Source organism: Ranitomeya imitator, chromosome 2 (genome assembly GCF_032444005.1).
Source record: "Ranitomeya imitator isolate aRanImi1 chromosome 2, aRanImi1.pri, whole genome shotgun sequence".
NCBI classification, from domain to species: Eukaryota; Metazoa; Chordata; class Amphibia; order Anura; family Dendrobatidae; genus Ranitomeya; species Ranitomeya imitator.
This window is the reverse complement of record NC_091283.1, coordinates 442,629,190-442,643,954: the sequence shown is the minus strand read 5'-3', so window position 1 is coordinate 442,643,954 and position 14,765 is coordinate 442,629,190. Positions and strand designations below refer to the sequence as shown.

The window sequence follows — 14,765 nt, the reverse complement described above, 5'->3', positions numbered from 1 at the left end:
GATTTCTGGCTCTCACAGACCTGTAACTTCTTCTTTAAGAGTCTCCTCGTTCCTCCACTCATTACCTGTAGTAATGGCACCTGTTTAAACTTGTTATCAGTATAAAAAGACACCTGTGCACACCCTCAAACAGTCTGACTCCAAACTCCACTATGGTGAAGACCAAAGAGCTGTCAAAGGACACCAGAAACAAAATTGTAGCCCTGCCCCAGGCTGGGAAGACTGAATCTGCAATAGCCAACCAGCTTGGAGTGAAGAAATCAACAGTGGGAGCAATAATTAGAAAATGGAAGACATACAAGACCACTGATAATCTCCCTCGATCTGGGGCTCCACGCAAAATCCCACCCCGTGGGGTCAAAATGATCACAAGAACGGTGAGCAAAAATCCCAGAACCACACGGGGGGACCTAGTGAATGAACTGCAGAGAGCTGGGACCATTGTAACAAGGCCTACCATAAGTAACACACTACGCCACCATGGACTCAGATCCTGCAGTGCCAGACGTGTCCCACTGCTTAAGCCAGTACATGTCCGGGCCCGTCTGAAGTTTGCTAGAGAGCATTTGGATGATCCAGAGGAGTTTTGGGAGAATGTCCTATGGTCTGATGAAACCAAACTGGAACTGTTTGGTAGAAACACAACTTGTCGTGTTTGGAGGAAAAAGAATACTGAGTTGCATCCATCAAACACCATACTTACTGTAAAGCATGGTGGTGGAAACATCATGCTCTGGGGCTGTTTCTCTGCAAAGGGGCCAGGACGACTGATCCGGGTACATGAAAGAATGAATGGGGCCATGTATCGTGAGATTTTGAGTGCAAACCTCTTTCCATCAGCAAGGGCATTGAAGATGAAACGTAGCTGGGTCTTTCAACATGACAATGATCCAAAGCACACCACCAGGGCAACGAAGGAGTGGCTTCGTAAGAAGCATTTCAAGGTCCTGGAGTGGCCTAGCCAGTCTCCAGATCTCAACCCTATAGAAAACCTTTGGAGGGAGTTGAAAGTCCGTGTTGCCAAGCGAAAAGCCAAAAACATCACTGCTCTAGAGGAGATCTGCATGGAGGAATGGGCCAACATACCAACAACAGTGTGTGGCAACCTTGTGAAGACTTACAGAAAATGTTTCACCTCTGTCATTGGCAACAAAGGATATATTACAAAGTATTGAGATGAAATTTTGTTTCTGACCAAATACTTATTTTCCACCATAATATGCAAATAAAATGTTAAAAAAACAGACAATGTGATTTTCTGGATTTTTTTTTCTCAGTTTGTCTCCCATAGTTGAGGTCTACCTATGATGTAAATTACAGACACCTCTCATCTTTTTAAGTGGTGGAACTTGCACTATTGCTGACTGACTAAATACTTTTTTGCCCCACTGTATATATATATATATATATACAGAGTAGGAGAAGTGGTACTGTGCAGTGTCCATATATACAGAACAGAAGAAGTGGTACTGTGCAGTGTCCATATACACAGAATAGTAGAAGTGGTACTGTGCAGTGTCCATATATACAGAATAGCAAAAGTGGTACTGTGCAGTGTCCATATATACAGAATAGAAGAAGTGGTGCTGTGCAGTGTCCATATATACAGAACAGAAGAAGTGGTACTGTGCAGTGTCCATATATACAGAATAGTAGAAGTGGTACTGTGCAGTGTCCATATATACAGAATAGAAGAAGTGGTGCTGTGCAGTGTCCATATATACAGAACAGAAGAAGTGGTACTGTGCAGTGTCCATATATACAGAATAGTAGAAGTGGTACTGTGCAGTGTCCATATATACAGAATAGAAGAAGTGGTGCTGTGCAGTGCCTATATATATATTTATATATACAGTATATACACAGAGTAGGAGAATTGGTACTGTTCAGTGCCTATGGAACGCCCACCAGGGCCGTGGGGTACTCGGTACCGGGTCAGATACTTAAAGGGATGTGTCACGGCGACGGGGTTTGAATAAAGTTTGTAAAATAAGAAATGTTCGTGACACCACCTGTGGTATTCAGTGAGAGGTGACCGACGCCGCTAAAAGGGGTCCTCTGGGAAGTTATGGCACTGCAGCAAAGATGGTGTGGCTTCCCACAGGTGAAGCTGGGGTCCCCAGGGCTCCCGATGTGTTTGGCAAAAATGGTGTGGTGCCAGAATTAAATAGAGGACTCAAAGTTGCAGTCTCTTTACCTGGTTTACTGATGGTAGACAGCCACAGTCCAGGGTACCAGCAACGAGTGTTGGTGAGGTCCGGTCGGCCGGGAAGCAATTACAGATCCCTTTCCCAGGTGAGGTTCGTAAGCCTTCCATCTTGCGCTGAATAAGCGATTTCCTTGCTGCCTGTGACTTCTGTCAAGATCAGTGGTCCCCAACTCCAGGCCTCGAGGGCCGCCAACAGTGCAGGTTTTCAGGATTTCCTTAGTATTGCACAGGGGTTGGAATCATCACCTGTGCAGATGATCACATTACCACCGATGCAATACTAAAGAAATCCTGAAAACCTGCACTGTTGGCGGCCCTCGAGGCCTGGAGTTGGGGACCCCTTGTCAAGATCCTCTCTCTCCTGTCCTGGGACAGTACCTGCATGGAAATGACTCGAGCCTTTTTACAGAGTCTCTATGATGACTCGGGCTCTGTGTGTTGCTGTAACTTCAGATTGGGGTGCGGACAGTTGACTTAAAATCTACTGTCCTCTGGTTCTGCTGTGGGACATGAAGTACTACACAGCCTCAGGCTCCCGATGCTCCCGATTCCTGCGCTGCAGCTTGGAAGGAGCACAGCCGCAGTTCCCTTCCAGCACCTGTGTTCTCCTGTGCTTCTCCCCTCAGGCACTTGCTTGAAACCTTACTTAACTTAAAATTTACATAAATGAAAACATCACATCAAAAGTGCAAACATTTTAACTTCAAGGTGTCCTTGTGCACCAATGACAGCAGTGATTTGGGGGACCCATTCTAAACCCCAAGCGGGCTGCAAGGCATAACATCCAGACCTTGTCTTCGGCCACGCCAAACGTGTTTTCTTCGGTCTTAGAAACAAACAGGGTTCCACACACGCTACCGTCGTGTGGTAAAACCAATAATGGGGCATCTTAAGAAGTACCAACTATTTACAGGGGAAAGTTTTCAGGTATGCACCGTTCATTACCTTTACTGTCCTTTTAATTTTAATGAACATTCTTAAACCAGATTACTAACTATGAACCTCAATTGTCATTATTTATTGGTTCCTCTTCTTTATTTTCTTTTCCAGGGCAGGTCCTGGTGTCCACTTCTTCCTGACTGGGGAAGTTCCTTTTTATATGTCACAACAGGCGACTCTTCTGTGAATAGTCCAGCAACAGGAGTTTGTGTAGCCTGGGTATGTATCCTACTCTCAGAGGCTACACCGGTATTAGCACGCTCTTCTATGCACCTTTTTACACTCGGGGCATAATGTCCCCTTTCACCATTGTGCCGGGTGATTGTGACTTTGTCTCCTTGGTATAGGTCAAGGTGTGGGTGTCCCTTTAAGAGGTGTGATTCAACGCCTCTACTGTTAACGAAGAGTACTGTATGTTCTCCATGTTCCTTAATAAACCCCCATCCTCTGTCCAGGTTAAATGAAACCACAGTTACTTTCCTTATTGGTCCTCTATCCGTGGGTCTAGCTTTGCGGGACGGGGCTTTAGCCAGCATATTACGTTCCTCCATTGCCTCCCACTTGACTCTGTGCTCTTTATCCTTTGCTACAAGTTTTAAGATCTGCCGCTGGCAGTACTTCTCCTTTTCTACCATCTCTACGCGACTCGCTGCTGCTTGGGCCTCTACTGGGAACCCCATCATGTCTGACTTAGGGTGCCTCCAGTGTATGGTTTCCTGCTGCCTGCATGCCCTGTGGGACAAGGTTTCAAGTATCAGCGGGTCTGTGAGTATACCCCCCAGGTCTGCCATGCGGTCCTAGGTTACAGTGGTAACTACCTGGCCAGGTGTTAAAGTTGGCGGGGGTTCTAAGGGTTCCACCAGGGTTTCCAGTTTTTATACCTGTCTCTACGGTGCCGGTCTCCCTCTCTGCCTCTGCTGGGGTCAGGTGCGCTGGCTGCAGGGCCTGTTGCTGCGGTGTCTTCAGCTGTACCTTCAGGTTGGGGTGTGCACAGTCGACTTAAAATCTACTGTCCTCCGGTTCAGCCGTGGGGCATGAAGTACTACATAGTCTCAGGCTCCCGGTGCCCGGTTCCTGCGCTGCAGCTTGGAAGAAGCACAACCGCAGCTCCCTTCCAGCTCCTGTGTTCTCCTGTGCTTCTCCCCTCAGGCACTTGCTATCAATGCAATGTTCCTGCTTTTCCTTTCTGGCCTGGAGCTGCAGCACCACACTTGGCTGCATGGCCCCGGCTCTCCTCACACTCCTCTCTCTCAATCTCCTCCAGACTAACTAACTCCTCCTCCAGACCAGAATATACATATATATATAGAGAGAGAAAAATGTATGTATGGACACTGCACACAGTACCACGTCTCCTATTCTACATATATGGGCACTGCAAGGTACCACTTATCCTACTCTGTATATATATATATATATAGTAGGAGATGTGGTACTGTGCAGTGCCCATATATACAGAATAAGAGAAGTGGTACTGTGCAGTGTCCATATATACAGAATAAGAGAAGTGGTACTGTGCTGTGTCCATATATACAGAATAGGAGAAGTGGTACTGTGCTGTGTCCATATATACAGAATAGGAGAACTGGTACTGTGCAGTGTCCATACATACAGAATAAGAGAAGTGGTACTGTGCAGTGTCCATATATACAGAATAAGACAAGTGGTACTGTGCAGTGTCCATACATACAGAATAAGAGAAGTGGTACTGTGCAGTGTCCATATATACAGAATAAGAGAAGTGGTACTGTGCAGTGTCCATATATACAGAATAAGACAAGTGGTACTGTGCAGTGTCCATACATACAGAATAAGAGAAGTGGTACTGTGCAGTGTCCATACATACAGAATAAGAGAAGTGGTACTGTGCTGTGTCCATACATACAGAATAAGAGAAGTGGAACTGTGCAGTGTCCATATATACAGAATAGGAGAAGTGGTACTGTGCTGTGTCCATATATACAGAATAGGAGAAGTGGTACTGTGCTGTGTCCATATATACAGAATAGGAGAAGTGGTACTGTGCTGTGTCCATACATACAGAATAAGAGAAGTGGTACTGTGCTGTGTCCATACATACAGAATAAGAGAAGTGGTACTGTGCAGTGTCCATATATACAGAATAGGAGAAGTGGTACTGTGATGTGTCCATACATACAGGATGAGAGAAGTGGTACTGTGCAGTGTCCATATATACAGAATAGGAGAACTGGTACTGTGCAGTGTCCATATACACAGAATAGGAGACGTGGTATTGTGCAGTGTCCATACATACAAAACTATCTATATCTGCAATCTAATTACTACATTTCTCACTTTGTCATACACCCCCCATATTACAGTGACAGCCCGTCCAGAAAGGCCGTACTGGGGGCCCACGGCACGTAAAGGGAGGCCGCCATGACGGGGTTACGTGGGACCTGGGGAGCTGGAGCAGTTAGAAGGGATACGGTGGTAAGGGGTTAACTGGGAACTTGAGGGGTGGCTTTAGGGGCATTTTTTGAAAATAAGGGGTGGAACTAGGGGACTGTGGGGAGGGGGCACATAAAAAGGGGCACGCTCCTCACGCAGGCATCCATTTTAGGTGCCTGCGTGACAAGTGAGGAATCTCTGTCACACTTACCAGAATGGACGTTGAAGCGATCCTCCAGCGTCTCCGGACGGCAGCCAGCTCCCAGGGGACAGATTGGCTGAATGCATCCGTTAACAGCCTTCTCCAGGGGACATCGGGAGCACCATCGCAGGCACCGCAGGACGGGCGCCGGCCGCGGAGGACTAGGCCTCCGGCGTGCCTAAGCCCGGACATCATCCCCAGGGCCCGGCGCCGAAATAGGAGCCCCTCTGCGGACCCTCCGGTAAGCAGCGCTGTTCCCTCCACCTCACAGCGCGGCGCCGGGAGGAATCCTCCAGTGCGGCGGGGCCTACAACGGGGGGTGGATCCTTCCTCCCCTCCTTCAGTGTCCGGGCGACGTGGGGCGGCAGGAGCAGGAGCCGGTACGGCGGCCGCCAGCATGCCCGCTGGCGCCGCTCAGCGTGGGAGGCAGCGACAGCCGAGGAGACGGGGGTCAGGTGCGGTGGCCCCTCAGCGCCGAGGATTATGCGGGCGGCAGTCGGCTGGCCCTGGCATCAGCGTGCGGCCTTCTGCAGTGCACAGCTCTGGAGTCTTCAACGCAGCAGCGCCCTCTGCTGGTGGTGGCCTGGATATTGCAAGTTCTGCGCCCTCTGCTGGTGTTGGCCGGGATTTTCCTGCAGCTGCGCCCTCTGCTGGTGATGGCCGGGATTTTCCTGGATCTGCGCCCTCTGCTGGTGATGGCCGGAACTTTCCTGGATCTGCGTCCTCTGCTGGTGGTGGCGGAAATTTTCCGGATTCCGGCAGGCGACATTCCGTCGCTTCGGTACGCAGTGCCGGGGACGTATCCGTGGCAAGGAGCCGCACATCTTCCATCGGGCGGCAGGATGCTGGCTCGGCCTTTTCCCTTTCCGCAGCACCAGGGCAGTCGACGGCATCACCGAGTCGCCAGGACACGGATACGGCCGCCAGGAGTTCGGCGGGCAACATCGCGGATCAAGCCGGTCGGGATGCAGGACACCTTCGGCTGGGAGCTGGATCTTCGGCTGCTGGGCTCACAGCACCCAGGCAGCTAGGTGAGAACATTTTCCCTATCTTTAATTTGCCAGGCATAGTTTCCCCTGAAGCTAGGAATAGTGACATTACTTCGGGAGTTGCTAGCGGGGGTATGGGTTTAATCCTTAGAGGTTTAGGGGAGCTAGCGGGCTTGTGGGGGTCCGGTCTTAGCAGGGGGTCTTTGCCGTCAGCTGCTTGGTTGGGAAATACGGGGTCGTTTGAGGGGTCTAGACAGTTGTCTGAAGTTACGGGTACATCCAGCAGTGCGGGTCCTGCGGCAGACACGGGGAGCTCATCAAGGGAGAAGGACGGAACAGCACCAGGGTCTGGGTCAGGAATTGATGCACCAGGTGAGGGAGCTTTGCAGGATAAGGAAAAGGAGGATGTACCGCAACTAGATGATGCGGCTAGGGGGGAGGTCTATGTCTGCTTCGAGGGCCCGTTAGGGGCACATTTAAAACAAGAGGTTAGGGAAAAAATCTGGAAAGGGGAGTACATAGAAATATTTTCTCTTTCACCCCTAGAGAGATTTAATTTGGATAGACCTAGAAGGGAGGACTCTAAAAAAGAAGATGAGGAGAAACGGAGATATAGGCTGATTCCCAGATCATTTTCAAATTGGCTGCAAGCTTTCGCTATTATGGCTAGCGTAATCGGGGAGAAGGCCCCGGAAAATTGCTCGGCATTATTTTGTTACTTAGATGCCATAGGGGAGGCTTACAGGACCTATGGGGGACAGGGTTGGTTACGCTATGACGAACAGTTTCGTCAGCGTAAGGCTTTTAGGCCAAGTATCAGGTGGGATCACAAGGACATAGCGTTGTGGATGAGAGTTATGGTCCCGTCCCGTTTAGGTCAGACTAGCCAGCCTTTTCACGGGGGCGCCGGGAGTTCAGGGCAGTCAGGACACTCGGCGGCTTTGCAGAAGGGACTGTGTTTCGCCTTCAATGATGGCATATGCAGATTCGGGAGCAAGTGTAAATATAGGCACGAGTGTTCAACCTGCGGGGGGGTGCATAGCGCTTCAAAATGTTTCAGGGGTAACAGGCAAAAAGTTGGAGATTCAGCTGACAAAAGGGGTGACTCCGGTGCAGTGGGTCGTGATGGAGGCCTTTCTAAGTAGATACCCTGATAGGTCAGCTGCAGTTTTATTGCGCGACGGTTTTAAGGAGGGTTTCAAAATCCCTTATGTTGAGCAGGATGTTAGTTTAAAAAGAAAAAATTTGAAATCGGCGTTACAATTCCCGGAGGTCGTGTCGGAGAAGTTGAATAAGGAAGTTGCTCTGGGAAGAATGGCAGGCCCGTTTGTCGCCCCTCCGATTGCAAATCTGAGGGTGTCACCTCTTGGCGTGGTCCCTAAGAAAGAACCTAATAAATTTAGGTTAATCCATCACCTGTCATTTCCGAAGGGATCTTCGGTTAATGATGGTATTGATCCCGAGTTGAGTTCGGTGTCGTACTTATCATTCGATTCAGCGATGGAGTGGGTTAGAGCATGTGGAAAGGGGGCTAAGCTGGCTAAGACCGACATCGAAGCGGCCTTTCGTTTGTTGCCAGTTCATCCTGACAGTTTGCATTTATTGGGTTGTTTTTGGGATGGCGGCTTCTTTGTTGATCGTTGTCTTCCCATGGGTTGCTCGATTTCATGTGCTTACTTTGAGGCCTTCAGCACGTTCCTAGAATGGGTGGTGAAAGATGTGTCTGGGATACGCTCATGTTCGCACTATCTGGATGACTTTCTGTTTATAGGGCCAGCGGAATCAGCAGATTGTTCGATTTTGTTGCATACAATGGAGAGTGTGACAAAAAACTTCGGGGTGCCTTTGGCGGAGGATAAAACAGTTGGTCCGGTGACAGTGTTGAGCTTCCTAGGCATTGAAATCGACACGGTAGCAATGGAATGTAGGCTACCTGCAGACAAGGTTACCGCGTTGCGCCAAGATGTGGTTAATACGATTGGTTTGAAGAAGATAAATTTGCGCAGTTTGCAATCGTTGTTAGGGAAACTGAACTTTGCATGTAGGATCATGCCGATGGGTCGAGCGTTCTGCCGCCGCCTATCCTTGGCAACAGTAGGGGTAAAGTCCCCTTTGCATTTCATCAGGATAAAGAAAGAGTTTCGGGACGATTTGAAGATGTGGGCGGATTTTCTGGACGAGTACAATGGCAGATCTCTGTGGATTCAGCCGGTGGCAGATGCTACCTCCTTGGGCATTTTGGTGCATGTCGTTGAAATGAGTGGCTTTGGTCTTTTCTTTCATGGTAGCTGGTCAGCAGCGGCTTGGCCGGAAGAATGGAAGGAGGAGGGGTTAACAAACAACCGGCTACTGTTGCATTTGTTCCCCAGGGTAGTTGCGTTGGCCCTGTGGGGTGACAAATTGAGGAATTTGAAGATTTCTTTTCATTGTGAGCATGTTGGAACGGTGACGGCGGTAAACTCGTTGTCAGCGGCTACGCCTGCAGTAGTGAAGGTCTTGCAGCACTTGGTTTTCCTGGGTCTTAAGTTTAACTTATGGATTGTATCTGAAGTTAGCTTGTCAGCGCCTGATCCAATAGTTGTTGCTCTTTCTCAATTTCAGTGGCAGCTTTTCCGGGATTTGGCACCACAGGCGGAGAGCGCGGGCCGGGATTGTCCAGTGGAGTTGTGGAACCTGCCGCGAGGGCCGTAACAGAGTTATTTACCAAATCGCTCGCGGATTCATCTTGGTCTCATTATAATCAGGCTTGGAGCTTGTGGGAATCCTGGATGTCAAGTATGGACCAGGATATGGAGGAGGAGTATGGTTTGTTGTTGTTCTTAGGTCATCATTGGGAGGCAGGTTGGTCTGTGACACGTTTGAATAAGTTTCTGGCGGGGCTAGCCTTCAACCTTAAATGGAGGGGGGGTAAGGATATAACGAAATCCTTCTTGGTTCGGCAAGTTGTTCGGGGTTGGAAGAAAGGCTGGAAGGCTTCGGACGGTCGCCGACCCGTATCTTATGAGGTGCTCTCAGCCATTGAGCGGAAGTTGCAAGAGGTGTGTTTTTCCGAATGGGAAGTGGTTCTGTTCCGTGCAGCCTTTTCTTTGGCCTTCTTTGGGGCATTTCGGTTAGGTGAGTTGGTTAGCCCGTCCGTTAGTAAAAAAGGTATTTTGTTAAGAGAAAACGTGGATGTCGAAGGGAATAAGGTGGTAGTGTTTATTAAGGCTTCCAAAACGGACGTGTATGGGAAAGGGTGCAAAGTGGTGTTGTTCAATGTTGAAGGATCCCCGGTGTGCCCGGTGGCATCCGTGAAGAAGTACATGGCAAAGGGCGGGGTGTTAGACGAGCCATTCTTGGTGCACGAAAATGGGTCTTTCTTGTCCCGTTTTCAGTTTATTTCTGTTTTTAGGAAATGTTTGGCGGCAGCGGGCTTACCTGCAACACAATATAGTGGTCACTCCTTCAGGATCGGGGCAGCGACTGAGGCCGCTAGGTGGGGCCTTGGTGAGGATGTGGTTCGGAGAATTGGGAGGTGGGAATCTTCAAGATTACTTTGAAACTCATCAAAGAGAATGAAGACTTTCTAGACAGAACAGAAGCATCTCTACTGGTCACAGAAGGTGAAAAAAGTGTCAGAGAACCTCCAAAAGCAGATGAGTGGAAGCATGTGACCAAAAGAAGCAAGAAGACCATGGAGAAATCACCAACCACACAACTGAAGAACCGATATCAAATCTTTGTAGAGGATGAAGATGGCACACCTAAGAATGAAGCAATACCAGCAAGCAAAAAAGAAAAGGGCACACAGCAACAAGTGACAGCAAAAAGTACAGCCAAGAAGCAACGAAGAGTGGTGGTGGTGGGAGACTCACTACTGAGAGGCACAGAAGCAGCCATCTGCAGACCGGACATAACTGCAAGAGAAGTATGCTGCCTTCCAGGTGCGATGATCAAGGATGTGACCGATAGGATACCAAAGCTCTTCAGCTCCAAGGACGTCCACCCATTTCTTCTGATACATGTTGGCACCAATGACACGGCAAGGAAGGACCTACCGACAATCTGCAAGGACTTTGAAGAGTTGGGGAAGAAAGTAAAGGAACTGGATGCACAGGTAGTTTTTTCTTCTATCCTTCCAGTAGATGGGCATGGCACCAGGAGATGGAACAGGATCCTTGATGCAAACAACTGGCTAAGACGATGGTGCAGACAACAAGGATTTGGATTCCTGGACCACGGTGTGAATTACTGGTATGATGGACTCCTCGCCAGAGACGGACTACACCTCAACAAACCTGGGAAACACACATTCGCCAGAAGACTCGCTACACTCATCAGGAGGGCGTTAAACTAGAAGAAGAGGGGACGGGAAGAAAAACATTAGACTCGAACAAAGACGACCCAGGAAAACATACTCAGAAGGGAGGTAAGAACATTTCTAAAACAATCCACAGTGAGGAGATTGGAACAAAACAAAATCCTCTAAACTGCATGCTCGCAAACGCCAGAAGCCTGACAAACAAGATGGAAGAACTAGAAGCAGAAATATCTACAGGTAACTTTGACATAGTGGGAATAACCGAGACATGGTTAGATGACTGGGCAGTTAACTTACAGGGTTACAGTCTGTTTAGAAAGGATCGTAAAAATCGGAGAGGAGGAGGGGTTTGTCTCTATGTAAAGTCTTGTCTAAAGTCCACTTTAAGGGAGGATATTAGCGAAGGGAATGAGGATGTCGAGTCCATATGGGTTGAAATTCATGGAGGGAAAAATGGTAACAAAATTCTCATTGGGGTCTGTTACAAACCCCCAAATATAAGAGAAAGCATGGAAAGTCTACTTCTAAAGCAGATAGATGAAGCTGCAACCCATAATGAGGTCCTGGTTATGGGGGACTTTAACTACCCGGATATTAACTGGGAAACAGAAACCTGTGAAACCCATAAAGGCAACAGGTTTCTGCTAATAACCAAGAAAAATTATCTTTCACAATTGGTGCAGAATCCAACCAGAGGAGCAGCACTTTTAGACCTAATACTATCTAATAGACCTGACAGAATAACAAATCTGCAGGTGGTTGGGCATTTAGGAAATAGCGACCACAATATTGTGCAGTTTCACCTGTCTTTCACTAGGGGGACTTGTCAGGGAGTCACAAAAACATTGAACTTTAGGAAGGCAAAGTTTGAACAGCTTAGAGATGCCCTTAATCTGGTAGACTGGGACAATATCCTCAGAAATGAGAATACAGATAATAAATGGGAAATGTTTAAGAACATCCTAAATAGGCAGTGTAAGCGGTTTATACCTTGTGGGAATAAAAGGACTAGAAATAGGAAAAACCCAATGTGGCTAAACAAAGAAGTAAGACAGGCAATTAACAGTAAAAAGAAAGCATTTGCACTACTAAAGCAGGATGGCACCATTGAAGCTCTAAAAAACTATAGGGAGAAAAATACTTTATCTAAAAAACTAATTAAAGCTGCCAAAAAGGAAACAGAGAAGCACATTGCTAAGGAGAGTAAAACTAATCCCAAACTGTTCTTCAACTATATCAATAGTAAAAGAATAAAAACTGAAAATGTAGGCCCCTTAAAAAATAGTGAGGAAAGAATGGTTGTAGATGACGAGGAAAAAGCTAACATATTAAACACCTTCTTCTCCACGGTATTCACGGTGGAAAATGAAATGCTAGGTGAAATCCCAAGAAACAATGAAAACCCTATATTAAGAGTCACCAATCTAACCCAAGAAGAGGTGCGAAACCGGCTAAATAAGATTAAAATAGATAAATCTCCGGGTCCGGATGGCATACACCCACGAGTACTAAGAGAACTAAGTAATGTAATAGATAAACCATTATTTCTTATTTTTAGTGACTCTATAGCGACAGGGTCTGTTCCACAGGACTGGCGCATAGCAAATGTGGTGCCAATATTCAAAAAGGGCTCTAAAAGTGAACCTGGAAATTATAGGCCAGTAAGTCTAACCTCTATTGTTGGTAAAATATTTGAAGGGTTTCTGAGGGATGTTATTCTGGATTATCTCAATGAGAATAACTGTTTAACTCCATATCAGCATGGGTTTATGAGAAATCGCTCCTGTCAAACCAATCTAATCAGTTTTTATGAAGAGGTAAGCTATAGACTGGACCACGGTGAGTCATTGGACGTGGTATATCTCGATTTTTCCAAAGCGTTTGATACCGTGCCGCACAAGAGGTTGGTACACAAAATGAGAATGCTTGGTCTGGGGGAAAATGTGTGTAAATGGGTTAGTAACTGGCTTAGTGATAGAAAGCAGAGGGTGGTTATAAATGGTATAGTCTCTAACTGGGTCGCTGTGACCAGTGGGGTACCGCAGGGGTCAGTATTGGGACCTGTTCTCTTCAACATATTCATTAATGATCTGGTAGAAGGTTTACACAGTAAAATATCGATATTTGCAGATGATACAAAACTATGTAAAGCAGTTAATACAAGAGAAGATAGTATTCTGCTACAGATGGATCTGGATAAGTTGGAAACTTGGGCTGAAAGGTGGCAGATGAGGTTTAACAATGATAAATGTAAGGTTATACACATGGGAAGAGGGAATCAATATCACCATTACACACTGAACGGGAAACCACTGGGTAAATCTGACAGGGAGAAGGACTTGGGGATCCTAGTTAATGATAAACTTACCTGGAGCAGCCAGTGCCAGGCAGCAGCTGCCAAGGCAAACAGGATCATGGGGTGCATTAAAAGAGGTCTGGATACACATGATGAGAGCATTATACTGCCTCTGTACAAATCCCTAGTTAGACCGCACATGGAGTACTGTGTCCAGTTTTGGGCACCGGTGCTCAGGAAGGATATAATGGAACTAGAGAGAGTACAAAGGAGGGCAACAAAATTAATAAAGGGGATGGGAGAACTACAATACCCAGATAGATTAGCGAAATTAGGATTATTTAGTCTAGAAAAAAGACGACTGAGGGGCGATCTAATAACCATGTATAAGTATATAAGGGGACAATACAAATATCTCGCTGAGGATCTGTTTATACCAAGGAAGGTGACGGGCACAAGGGGGCATTCTTTGCGTCTGGAGGAGAGAAGGTTTTTCCACCAACATAGAAGAGGATTCTTTACTGTTAGGGCAGTGAGAATCTGGAATTGCTTGCCTGAGGAGGTGGTGATGGCGAACTCAGTCGAGGGGTTCAAGAGAGGCCTGGATGTCTTCCTGGAGCAGAACAATATTGTATCATACAATTATTAGGTTCTGTAGAAGGACGTAGATCTGGGGATTTATTATGATGGAATATAGGCTGAACTGGATGGACAAATGTCTTTTTTCGGCCTTACTAACTATGTTACTATGTATGTTAGATTCCAGTCGTATGTTCGCCCAAACCTATTGTGAGTTAGAAGCTGTGTTAAGTTAATTGTTTGTTGCCTTTCTTTCTGTGTTGCAGGGCCTGATCCGATGCTCGTCTGGATCATGGGGCATTCGTATGTTGTATGGGCTGCGTTGCGTGCTGCGGTTCGTCCGGACGGTCGTCAGTTGGGTCTTTCTCGAGAGACAGTGACTTTACGATGGATCGGTAAAAGGGGGATGGTGTGGAAGGAATGGTTACCTGAATTTCATCGTTTTGTTAGACTGGATAGAGTGCCGGAGATCGTGGTGATACATTTAGGGGGGAATGATTTGGCTAAACGGTCTTGTAGGGAGCTGATTAAGGATATCAAATTCGATATCCTGAGGTTCTGGGTCATGTTTCCAAAAGTGTTGTTGGTGTGGTCCGACATCATTCCCCGTAAAAGATGGAGAGGTGCTAGATCACACGAGGGGGTGAACAGGGCCCGGATTAAAATAAACAGGGCCATATCTCGGTTTATGGTGAGGAATGGTGCGTTGGCCGTGAGACATGTGGACTTGGAATCGGGTCAAGGAGCTTACTGGAGAGCTGATGGCGTGCACCTGAACGCGGTGGGTAATGATATGTGGTGTTTGGCTATCCGTAGTGGCATTGAATTAAGCTTGAAGG

The 14,765-nt window shown here is 47.3% G+C and overlaps 1 long non-coding RNA gene across 1 annotated transcript in view; it reads left to right on the top strand.

The window, feature by feature from the left end:
• Positions 1-14,251, top strand: part of LOC138667470 (uncharacterized) — a 66,716-nt gene extending 52,465 nt beyond the window's left edge. The window contains exons 2-3 of the long non-coding RNA XR_011318774.1: positions 3,260-3,367; positions 14,193-14,251. This is a non-coding gene — a long non-coding RNA (uncharacterized lncRNA). The remainder of the gene's footprint in view (positions 1-3,259; positions 3,368-14,192) is intronic.
• The last annotated feature ends 514 nt before the right edge of the window (positions 14,252-14,765 follow it).